A 12,679-nucleotide genomic window follows, 5' to 3' on the forward strand; every position below is an offset into this window, starting at 1 on the left:
GCCAAAGAATCGATGCTTTTGAACTGTGGTGTTGGAGAAGACTCTTGAGAGTCCCTTGGATTGCAAGGAGATCCAACCAGTACATTCTGAAGGAGATCAGCCTTGGGATTTCTTTGGAAGGAATGATACTAAAGCTGAAACTCCAGTACTTTGGCCACCTCATGCGAAGAGTTGACTCATTGGAAAAGACTCTGATGCTGGGAGGGATTAGGGGCAGGAGAAGGGGACGACAGAGGATGAGATGGCTGGACGGCATCACTGACTCGATGGACGTGAGTCTGGGTGAACTCCGGGAGTTGGTGATGGACAGGGAGGCCTGGAGTGCTGCGATTCATGGGGTCACAAAGAATCAGACACGACTGAGTGACTGAACTGAACTGAACTGAAGTGCAGGATAATTGATGCTTTTGAACTGTGGTATTGGAGAAGACTCTTGAGAGCCCCTTGGACTGCAAGGAGATCCAACCAGTCCATCCTAAAGGAAATCAGTCCTGAATATTCGTTGGAAGGACTGATGCTAAAGATGCTGAAGCTGAAGCTCCAATATTTTGGCCACCTGCTGTGAAGAACTGACTCATTAGGAAAGACCCCAATGCTGGGAAAGACTGAAGGCAAGAGGAGAAGGGGACGACAGAGGATGAGATGGTTGAATGGCATCACCAACTCAACGGTGATGAGTTTGAGCAAGCTCCGGGAGTTGGTGATGGACAGGGAAGCCTGGCGTGCTGAGTCCATGGGGTCATAAAGACTGAGTGACTGAACTGACTGATGCATTGTAGGGGCTTCCCCCATGGCTCAGTGGTAAAGAATCTGCAGAAGACCAGGTTCAATCCCTGTGTTGGGAAGATCCCCTGGAGGAGGAAATGGCAACCCACTCCAGTGTTCTTGCCTGGAGAATCCCAGGGAGAGAGCCTAGCAGGCCACAGTCCACGGGATTGTAAGAGTTAGACGTGACCGAGCACACGTGCACGCGTTGTGGATGCACTGTGGTCAGTGCAAAGGGAAAGTCGCGCAGTCACGTCCAGCTCTCTGCAACCCCGTGGACTACACAGTCCATGGGATTCTCCAGGCCAGAATACTGGAGTGGGTAGCCATTCCCTTCTCCAGGGGATCTTCCCCACCCAGGGATCAAACCCAGGTCTCCTGCATTGTAGGAAGATTCTTTACGAGCTGAGACACCAGGGAAGCCCAATCAGTTCAAAGTGAAATTCTAATTCATGGATTTTTTTATTTCAGTAAGAATGTGTTTTTTTGCCTTGATATTTTGCTTCACCAAAATGTGCCTTCACATCATTACCCAAAAATAATTCTACATTCAGTGTTAAATTTTTAGCTGAATATAGCAGAACATTAATAATAATGTTTCACTTTCATCAAAATAAACTTCCAAAAGCTTTTTATTGATTTCATGAATTGAGTAAAATTTTTAACAATTACTGTAATAATCTTGTTTTCTATTTGAAGCATCTGACGACACTGATAGAAAACTGCGTCATTTAGCGGTTTGCAAAGTTTTTCTGTTATGGAGCCAACCTATTAATAGATGTTTCTTCAATTTTTGCCCATGCGTAAGAGAACTTGGAATTGAAAACCGGCAAAATTAATTTAGAAAACAGCTATTTGATTTAAAATCAAGCTACTCAGAGTGAGTAGCTTACTTACTTTCTGCCAGCTGCTTGTGTTAAATCAGCGCCTTGAGGCATTATCTTGATAAAATCGCTGCTACTCCCCCAGCAGGTGGGTGTCTTTGATTGCTGGGTGGGCTGTGAGGTCACCATGTCCTTCACGGCCATGCAGGTGATAAACATTGGCAGAGAGGTCATGCCCGGTACACGTTTACCATCAGTGTTCTCCAAAAACAGAAGTAATTTTCCACCAAACATGCACTTTTGTTTTTTAGCTCATTACAGCTGGATGCATTTAATGAAAAAAAAATCACATAAGATAAACCAGTAATTGTAGATTTTTATAACAGAAGCTGCAGGCCATTCAGATGCTCTAGGTCATGTGACTCTGCCTAATCTGTGGTTTCCCGCGTCCACCACTCACCTTGCTGATGGGAGGCAAGGAGGCTTCGCACAGGCCTCAGCAGGCAAGTGACAAAACTGCCTAGTAAATCAACTGGTGGCAGGAGCGGCAGGGTTAGAACGGGTCCCTTTATGACTTGCGAGAAGGACTTAGCTACTCCTGGTTGCTTCGTCCAAGCATCTTCCTCACCAAGTGCCCTGCACTCTGCCCTTGAAAGGAAGGTCATGCAAAACTCACGAGCTCTTCTTAGACTGGATCACACGTGTAGCTGGAGCTGTCAAGAAGAGCACTATGGAACCCTTTTTACTTTATTTTGGTGCAACTAACAATACAGATATTTTGCTAAAAACTAGAATTTGGGGGAAATACTAAATCAAGTGGGAAGACAGAGCAAGGGTCACAATCAAGCTTTCCCCTGCTAATTGGGACAAAGGGACACCCTACATTGCAACGCGGCAGGTTCTGGCTCCGATGACTTTGTTCACCTCATGGTAGAAACACATGTCACCCAAGAGCCGGGACATTCATTGGAGTGTTTGGTTCGTGCCTGTCTGTATTACTAGCTTGATGGACTCGGTTCACCACTGGGTCCCTGTGACACAGGCAGGATGCAGAAGCATATCTGCTGAAAGAATCAGTCAAGAGAAGGAAAAACACAGGAGTAGAGGGTTCTCAGGGAGACAGCACTCCCTCTGGAGAGCTGTGTGCAATGCACTTTGAGGACGCAAGCCAGGTGAACTGGCAAAGGTGTCCCAGGGACCAAGAGATGCTCTCACTAAGGGTCTGATGTCCTTTATTTTTTAAGTTAATTTTTATTGGGGTATAGTTGCTTTGCAAAGTTGTGCTTCTGCTGTGCTGCAAAGTGAATCAGCTCTCCATGTTCACGCATCCCATCCCTTCGGACTTCCTTCCCATTCAGGTCCCCACGGAGCACTGAGGAGGGCTCCCTGAGCTCCACAGTGGGTTCTCACTAGTCATCTGTTTTTCATACAGAGTCCATAGTGCATATTTAACTACTTTTGCATTACTGCGCTTCGGCTTGTTATCTTGTGGCCGTAGTACGTGAACAGTACTGAATGTAGAGTGTCAGGTTCTAGGGAAACTTACTCCAGGTGTAGTCTAAATCTACGGCTTCTTTCCCCCTTACATCCCAACACACACACACACACACACACACACACACACGGTCGCATGATGACCCTCCAGACACAACTTCCAATAGACTTAATTACTGCAAACTCTTTCCAAACTACATATATAAATATGCATATATAAACAAATGGATATGTTTTCAAGTAACGTTGATGTGGGCCGCAGTAACAGACTCACTCTCAAATTCCACAAAATCCGATGTGGGCTTCGGGGACCACATCTGTTTAGGAAGGTGGAGAGTTTTGTCAGCCTCCCAATTGCCTGGAACCCAAGTCTCAAACATTCATGTGCCTTTCTAAGAAGGATCACGGTTCATATGGCAACACACTTCCTATGAAAACTGGGTGGAGCCTGGTCTGTATCCTATAAATATATTCACAGCTACTTTCCAGGATGCTATGGAAGAATCCCATGGGACAGAGTTGACCAAGCAAAGAAGACTTTATTCAGGACTATTGCAATTGAGGGGAGAGGCTGGACTCAACTAGGGGTACAGCAAGCCCAGTGGGGATTAAAGCCCAGGAAGAGTGAGGGAAAATCACTAGGAGGAACTGGCTAGCGATCAAGGGTTGGCGAAGAGGAACTTGATTGGATATCAAGGGTGGGAGGATTCTCATTAAACTAGTTTAGCAGGATTTTGCTAAACCTGGACTCAGAGGACCAAAGACTAGTTTCAAGGTCTAGTTAAAAGGAGGTCTATTTAAAAGGAGGACTCAGATGAACTGGGCAGAGTTTGGTCAAGGAGGGCATTCTCATCAGGGCACAGGGCTTGCAAGTACTATATTTCTTTGCTTTATCATCCCCAGGAAATCTCCCTTTACTTAATAGAGGCTACTTTGAAGTTTTACTGTATTTTTACCCTTTGGTTATTTAAAGTCCTGTGTTTCACTCTTTGGAGTCTAGAAATAATCAGGTCATCCAGCCTTGCAAGGGCCCCAGATTCTGGAGTCTTATTATTTTCTCTTATCTGTGTTTGCAAATGAGCTGAGCCTTTCTGGCTCAATTGTCCTTCTTGTAAAATTCTTCTGAACCCAAGTAAGTAAACTAGCACACATTACCCCTTTTCTATTTTGTGAAATGGACCTCCCTTGTTTCAGCTTCTGGAATCAGTTTCCTTGCCACACAGTATTCTCCCGTTGAGTTCATATCACATACCTTAGGTTTTTATTTCTGCAGCTCTCTACCTCTGCACCAGAATTTACAGTATTATGATAACACCATGGTCCGCTGTGGTTACAGATAAATCCTCAGGTTACACTGATTTTACACATCAAGGCTTTATGTCTTACCCACAGTACACATACTACACAAATCAGTGAGATGATGCGTAGAAGGTCATGAAGGCTGTCTGCTGAATTAGATCCCACTGACACACAGCTGCACATGTGGGACAGACAGCCACAGGACCAGCCACGGCAGGAGGGGAGAGACTGGGGTTTCTGATGCTTCTGACCGCTTCAGCCTGGACCTGACATCATTACTGCTCACGTGTCCCGTTGGCCAGAAGTGATTACGTGGGCCAGAGAGACTGGACTCTGGCAGGGGACTGAGGTGTGTGCTGACGCTAATGGTAGTTCATAGGTATATCAGAGTAGGTTTCAAAATATTATTCACAAATAAATACGCACAAGCGTGCTGTCTCTCTTTTAAAATAACCTTGGTGTGGCCATTGTTGTGCCCAGTTGTGCCCCACTCTTTGCGACCCCACGGACTCTAGCCCGCCAGGCTCCTCTGTCCATGGGGTTCTCCAGGCAAGAACACTGCAGTGGGTTGCCATTTCCTTCTCCAGGGGATCTTCCTGACCCAGGGATCAAACCCGAGTCTCCTGCATTGGCAGCCGGACTCCTTACCACTGAGCCACCTGGAAAGACCTAACCTGTGTGTACAGACCACAGTAATCAGCAACTTCACATATGCAGATGATACCACTCTAATGGCAGAAAGCGAGGAGGAGCCGAAGAGCCTCTTGATGAAGGTGAAAGAAGAGACTGAAAACACTGGCTTAAATCTCAACATTCAAAAAACCAAGATTGTGGCATCCAGTCTCATCACTTGATGGCAAATAGATGTGGAAAAAGTGGAAACAGTGGAAGATTTTATTTTCTTGGGCTCCAAAATCATTGCACATGGTGACTTCAGCCCACAGTATTAAAAGACGCTTGCTCCTTGGAAGAAAAGCTATGACAAACCTAGACAATGTATTAAAAAGCAGAGACATCAATTTGCTGACAAAGGTCCATATAGTTAAAGATATGTTTTTTCCAGTAGTCATGTACGGAGGTGCGAGTTGGACCATAAAGAAGGCTGAGCGCCGAAGAATTGATACTTTTAAACTGTGGTGATGGAGAAGAGTCTTTTTTTTTTTTTTTCCAGTTTTATTTATTTATTTATTTACTTGAGAAGAGTCTTGAGACTTCCTTGGACTAAAAGAACATCAAATCAGTCAATCCTAAAGGAAATCAGTTCTGAATATTCATTGGAAGGACTGATGCTAAAGGTGAAACTCCAGTACTTTGGCCACCTGATGCAAAGAGCCGACTCATTGGAAAAGACCCTGATCTGGGAAAGACTGAGGGCAGGAGGAGAAGAGGGCGACCGAGGATGAGGTGGTTGGGTGGTGTCACCGACACACGGACATGAGTTTGAGCAGGCTCTGGGAGACAGTGAAGGGCAGGGAAGCTTGGTGTGCTGCAGTCCCTGGGGTCACAAAGAGTTGGACACGGCTTAGTGATCGCAAAACGAAAAACAAACCCATGAAAGTACAACCTAAAGAGTGAATCCTAATGGTAACTGCGGACATTGGGTAATTATGATGTGGCAGTCCGTGTAGGATCGTTGATGATAACAAATACCCCATCTGATGGGGTGTTAACAGTGAGGGAGGGGTGGTCCTGCAGCTGCTGCACCTGGACGCCCGCCACCACTCTACCCTGAGCCCCTGTGCAGGGCCTTCTCCCAGCACTGGGACACGTGGGTAAATGCTCAGTTACGATCATTTAAGTTGGTGACTGTTGGGTCAGGTGCCTTTTTTCATAGATGGCAACTTTGTGACTTCATTCATTCATTCATGTATTTCCTCATGCCCATGAGAACCCGTGATTCCAGGGCCTGATGGCCTTGCACGCAGGCCTGAGGACTTCCTGGGAGCCAGCAGGGCTCTGCAGCCTCATATTCTGGGGCTGTTTCTCTCCAGCAGTGTGGCTGGTCTGTCTTTGTTAGGATATGAGGCCTCATCCTGTTGCAAGTAACATGCAAACTCACAGAGAGCTCCACCCAAGGACCCCTGGCCTCCCCTGGAATATTCATCACACACACACAGCCAGGCTAATGTTTCTGATGGGGAAGTTTAACTCTGGGTCTTGTGCATATCCATCTTGTGATGACAGTGAGAATCAAGTCTTCCAGAGTTTTCTGTCTCATATAAGTTGTCCATTCTCCTGGGCTGCGGAGATACATTCTCTACGAGGTCCCTCTCCTCCTCTGTCATCATCTCCTAACTGGACACCGCACAGGGTGGAGGTGTCAGACAGGACTAGCCGTGGAGGCCAGTCCAGGCTCCGTTTTCCAAAAGGAAATGCACGGGGCTGAGTCACACCTACCACCAGGCACCTCCTGTCCGTGGATGTCATGGCAGCTTGCTGTGAGTTGGGCCAGTACTGCAGGAATCGTCACTTGGCACCATGACCTCAATGACACTCCTGATACTTGGAAGCATCTGATGAATGCAGTCTTGCTGAGAAGACCCAGGGTGGATCATGCAGCGTCCTTGGCTGACCTCAGCTCCTGGCACTGGACTTTCCCTTGCTCTATTTCAGGGACATCGAGGCTACATTTAGTTTGTGACTCTGAGGTCCTGCCAGGTATCTGGCAGCCTCTGCCACGGGGCCTGCCAACAAGCTGGGTGAATGCATGAGGTGGGGAGCAGCTGGAGGAGGTAAACAGGGCCCATTCCAGGCAGAGCCCAGGGCTGGGGGGCTGGGTCCCTCGGGGGCATGATGCTCACCTTTGCACTGAGCTTTCAGGCATCAGCCCACCTGGAGAAGGCCCCTTTCCAGGTTAGCAAAAGTAACAATGCTCCTTTCTCTTCAGTCTTCGCAAAGACTATGAATCTTCCACACGTCAGTTTCTGAGCTCTGTATGCTCGCATCCTGTCTGAAAACTTCGTCGGGCTTTCTGGCTTGTTGGTGCCTGGGTCCTGCAGAGCGCCCGGGGTGACCGGTCAGGGGAGACCTTCGGCACAGAGCAGCAGCATCCAGGCCAGGGCCGGGGGGCTGGGGGTGCAGGGGTAACAGCAGGTCCTGCCCCAGGGCCCCCAGGCTGGGGGGAGGCTGTCTGCTCGGGACTAGGCAGCACCACATGGCGGTGGGCACAGGCCTGGGGGCGCAGGGGAGGCCTGCCTTCTGGACGTTGAGCTCTCACCCCTCAGAGAGGCTTGTGTGTGCTGAGTGTGTGCTGAGTGTCATGTGCGTGTACACGCCCCCCTAGGTGGACACGTCTGCGTCCTTCCATGCTGGTGTGTGTCTCTGTGTGCTCACACGTGTATGTCATGGTGTGTATGTGTGCTTTGGAGCGTGTGTGCATTGCAGTGTGTGTGCACGTGCTTGTGTGTGTGGTGTGGGGACAGGCCTATTGAGACTCAGCTGCTCAGGGTGATCCTATGGTGCTCCGACTTAACCGTGAGCATGGACACGGACATGCCAGGCTTCCCAGGCCTCCCTTTAGTAACACACAATGATGGATTTTATGTCCACTTCCTGAGCAGCTCTGCCATAAAGAGCTGGCCTTTCATACCTGGAGAAGCAGGAGACCACCTGATTCATGAGCCGAAACTCAGGCGTCTTGCGAAGCTCTGGGCCATGTCCACCTCTGGTTTCTCTGAGCCCCGGAGGTTATCACGTGCTGTGAAAGGCCAGTGCCCAATTCCAGCTCAGGATTAAGGAAATGCTTTCAGTTGATTCAACACAATTTGCTAGTTGGAAGCGTGACCTCCCATGGACGTGTTGGCTTGAAAGGGGCCATGAGAGCTCCCTGGGATGCCATCTCTGGGGTCAGACTTTGCCCAAACAGCCAGGTGCTGTTTGCTCTGACTTGGCTCTGATGCCTGCAGGGAAGGCCCTTCACAGCTGCCCTGGCAGGTGTCTTGGGGCTCAGCTCTGCTCAGCACAGGGTCTGTTGAGGTTCCTCCTAGACCACCGTCATCCCTCTGGGCAGGTGCCCTTCCTGAATCATTCCCAGGACTTCCTAATAAGAGGAATGAGGAGGGTCTGTGATGCCCTTGAGAAGTGGGCATGGCCAGGTTCGTGCACTCCACAAGGTCAAGCACTCCGTTCTGCGCCCTCCACAAGTGCTCTCTGAAAGCACGTGCCCCACAGGGACTAAATGGCACTGCCTCCAGACCCTCTCTGTTCCCGGCAGACACCTCCTCCAGGCGCTTTTCTGTGATTGCGTGCACGGCTTTTAGGTTGATGGCTGCTCCCTCCTGGAATGTCATCCTGAATATTCAGTCTTGGCAGAATGTGAAGTTATCTCTGAGACTGTGGTTAAGGAGAAGGTATGACAAGCTGGATCCTAAGGTTGTCATTGTTGCATTTTTTATTATTATGCATTTATTTATGAAATCTACTCACTATGATTTGATAAGCGTGCAGATAATGCTTTCCCCTTCTTTCCCCTTTTTAGGACTCCTGGCTCAAAGGATTCTCCCTCCCTCTCTCTCTGTCTTAAAGTTCCTATCCAAATACAGGTGCCCCGACCTCTACCTTAAAATTCTATTGTTGAGGCAGTAGGAGTGTGGGCTGGAAAAGAATTTCCAGACACAGAGCGTTTCAGAAGGGAGTCAGTTTACTAAGAACAAAGAGCAGAGATAACGTGGCCACTGAGAGCACAGCACGCTGACCTCCTGACAAACCAAGGAGAGCTGACGGTTTTTGTGAGTTAAGAGCCAACTTTTATAGCCTCAAGACAAAGACAATTCCTGCTGGAAGGGGATTAAGTGATCAGTTAGGGTGCGACAGGTTGAGAATTGGGGTGGGCTTCTCTGTCTAATATGGGGTCAGGAAGCCTGGTGATTATGATCATGGGGTCTTTTGGCAATGGTTACAAAGGGGCTCAGGCAGCTCCGGAGGTTCTAAGCTCCGCTTCTGCGGCCTTGGGGCAAGGTCTCGCACCTGAGGCCCTGGGGGCAGGACTCAGCATCTATTATCGCCTCCTTTTCAGTTCTCGTTCTTGGCCTTTTCTCCACACCCATGGCTTCATTCAACATCCAAGAACCAAGATAACAGGCTTTAATTTTTTCTATTGTTGTTGTTTTAAAAGATGTGAAGACCACATGTTTACACAGTGAAGGGGTCAATCCCAGACTGAGAAAGAGAGGGTGACCACAGTAAAGAGAGAGAGGGGAGAACTGTTGGGTCGGTCAGCTTTGAGAAGGAGGAACTCGGCAGAGGTGAACAGGAAGGAAGGGGAGGAAAGAGAGTGAGAATCAAGATACAGTTACAAGTGAGGAGAAGCGAGATCAAGAATCAAGATACAGTTACAAGTGAGGAGAGGAGGCAGCCTTTCCCAGGAACAGAATACAGGCCACTGGTTTGAGAGCGAGGCCCCTTGGGTTGGATGCAGGTGGGGTGGCCAAGGAAAGAACACTGCTTACAGCACCGGTGGGAGGAGTCTTCTGGAAACGCCGAGTTTGGTGTATTAAGATTACCGAGCAGCACTCGGGGGAGGTGGGCTTCAGATGGCGTGAGTTGCCAGTGCGACTTCGGAGCTCCCGGTAGGATGTGTCAGCTGTGGTCACCTGAGTGACACACAGTTCTAACCCCACCCAAGGTGGGGGCAAGCGTGTCACACGTTTTCTCTGTAACCTTGTTTCGGGTCGAAGCTCTCCCAGCCCGTTCGCCCGGCTATCTGCGTGATCGTCATGTTGAGTTTCCCTATTTCTGTCAGTTCAGCGAGTCCCACTGCTTGGTGAACAAGCCTTGAGGGGCACTGCAAGGGTGATTTTCTTCCTCACCAAGTGACTCCCTGTTTTGCAAGAACATTTGTATTTAATGACGCTCCGGGGGATCCAAGTTCCTCTACTTCTTGGGGAAGAAAGGCTAAAAATAAAGATACTTTAGAAACGTGAGTATAAATGGAACTCTTTCCCTAAATTAAACCCAGATATATTTCTGACCTGCATTACAATTTGTCACACTGTGTTTTTAAACTCCCATCTTGTTCCCTCCTGCCTTTCTCTGCCATCACTGCCTATGCCATTGTGTTAATATATAAGCCAACCTTTAAACGTGAGAAGGGCGTTCACACTGATACGTCAATGAGTGGATCAGAAGACGTGAAGAATTCGCCCTGAACTTCTCATCCGAAGCCTAGATTTGGGGTTACGTCCCGGTTTTCTTGAACTCTGATCCCTGTTTGGGCATTCACGGGCTAGGGCCTGGACTCCATGTGTGTCTTGCTTCTAGTTCGTGCTGACGCTTAAATGAGAGTATTTATTTTGCTCTTAATCAAAGGAATTAAATGCTGCTATCAAACTATCAGGAGCATCCACAGGATATCGGTTCCTGGTAGGCTGTTCCTGCCAGCTGGTTCCCACTGTCTCTGGCCCTTGCCGTGTGCCCCCTGCCTGCAGTGAGGGTACCGAGGGCAGGTCTTCCACGTGGGAGGAGCTTTGTCACAACCCCCTCCTGGCCCTGTGACAGCAGAGGCCGTGTGTCTGGGTCTGTGTTATCCTTTCAGAAGAATTGCAAGGCTACCGCTCACCTTGGTTCTGGGCTCCTTCTTCATTAATCCCCGTGACTTGGCAAGTAATAGCTCTGTATTATATTCTTTGCAAATTAGTCATGATATTCAAAATCTCATGTAGAAAGGCAAGAAGCAGGTGTGTGCGCTGGACAGTAGCATCTGGGAGTGTGCGTGTGTTTGTGTATGTGAGACAGACAGACAGACAGACAGACAGAGACAGACAGAGAGGCAGCAACCTGATGTTAACACCCCTGGGGAGTCCCTGCCGAGGTGAGCGACGTGCACGCCCCTCCCCGCAGCACCCCGGGCATCAGCGGGCCTCCCCCCAGCCCCCCGGGGAAGTGCAGACTAGGGCAGTTGTCCAGGCTCTTTGGAGATCTCCCTCGGGAGGCCAGCTGCCTTGCCCGGCTCTCTCCGCAGCCAGCACTCTGTCAAAACCAACCCCACCATCTTCACAGGAATGCACAGCATATGCTTTTATGTGGGAGTTTATTTTCCAGCAGATAGGACTTGGCTCTGTGCCTCTCCGGAGAGAGCTGGGAAACAAAAATCACTTTTGGGGGGGCTTTTTTTTTTTAAAAAGCTGCATGCCACGTGGATTGAGAGAGGCTGCCTGGCCCCTGAATGAAAGCAGAAGGAGGAAACCCTCCACTCCCTGGACCTGCCTGGTGACCCTGAGCCCCAGCTTCAAAGACTGAGGGGGACTGTGAGGGCGCGGGGGCGGGGGTGGAAGGATGGGGAGGGGAACCTGAGCTCCCAGCACCCCATGCTGTCCCCCCGCACCATCAAGGGGTGATGGTTCTGCCTCTGGGTTTCCAGGCAGACCTGTCCAAGGCCTCTGAGAAGTTCTACCTGTAAGTTATTCAGTGAGATGTAAAAATCCTCTGGGAAGTGGGGGGCAGATTGTGGGGGAAAGGGTGTATCCTAAATCAACCAGCCTTTCAGAAGCAGCAACCTAGGTCTGAATGCAGAGGAGAACATGGGTCAGAGGAGGCTGGGGGCTGGAGTCCAGGGCTCCAGAAGCGCCCTGATTCGGGCTCAGCCCCAGGACCACGTGCAAAGGGCTTGGAGCAGCTGAGGGAACAGTATCCTGATGCTCAGGGGAAGATGGGGCTTGAAGTGAGCAGCCCCAAGCTGTGCTCTGCCTGCTGGGACCTGTGCTGTCTCAGGCAAGCTCCTCCCCTTTCTGGTCCTCGGATTCCATGTGCCATCCAGGAATAACACGGCCCGCCTGGCAGTGTCCTGATAAACGGCAACATTACAGGTGAACGTGAGCCCCCACACGGGCACCCAGGCAGGGCAGTGGACACGTTGATGGCAGTGCTGATCACGTCATCTCAAACTGGATTATTTCATCTTTGAGAAATCTATTCTCAGAATGCTGACTTTTGGAGGTTTATTTTTGAGAATGGAAAGGAGAGGAATCGGGGAGGAACCGATCTTGAATTGCACAGGCGATGGCACAGTGAGTGAAGTCACGGGCCGGAAGTCCAAGTCACTTGGACCCTCACTGCCACGCGCTGGGGATGCGGGGCGTAGCCGGGCCTCCTTCAGCTCCCCCGGGACCAGAGTGAGAGCTCTAATCTAAACGGTCTTTTATTATGGACGCTGACTTGGAGCAAGGGTGCTGAATCAAGGTAGATTTTGCTACCCAGAGGCACCTAGTCATTTTTGGCGACATTTTCAGCTGTCACCACTGGAGGATGCTACCGGCATATAGTGAGTAGATATGCTATTAAGCTTCTTAAATAGCACCGAC

This window comes from Bison bison, unplaced genomic scaffold (genome assembly GCF_000754665.1).
Source record: "Bison bison bison isolate TAMUID 2011002044 unplaced genomic scaffold, Bison_UMD1.0 scf7180017864377, whole genome shotgun sequence".
Lineage (NCBI taxonomy): Eukaryota > Metazoa > Chordata > Mammalia > Artiodactyla > Bovidae > Bison > Bison bison.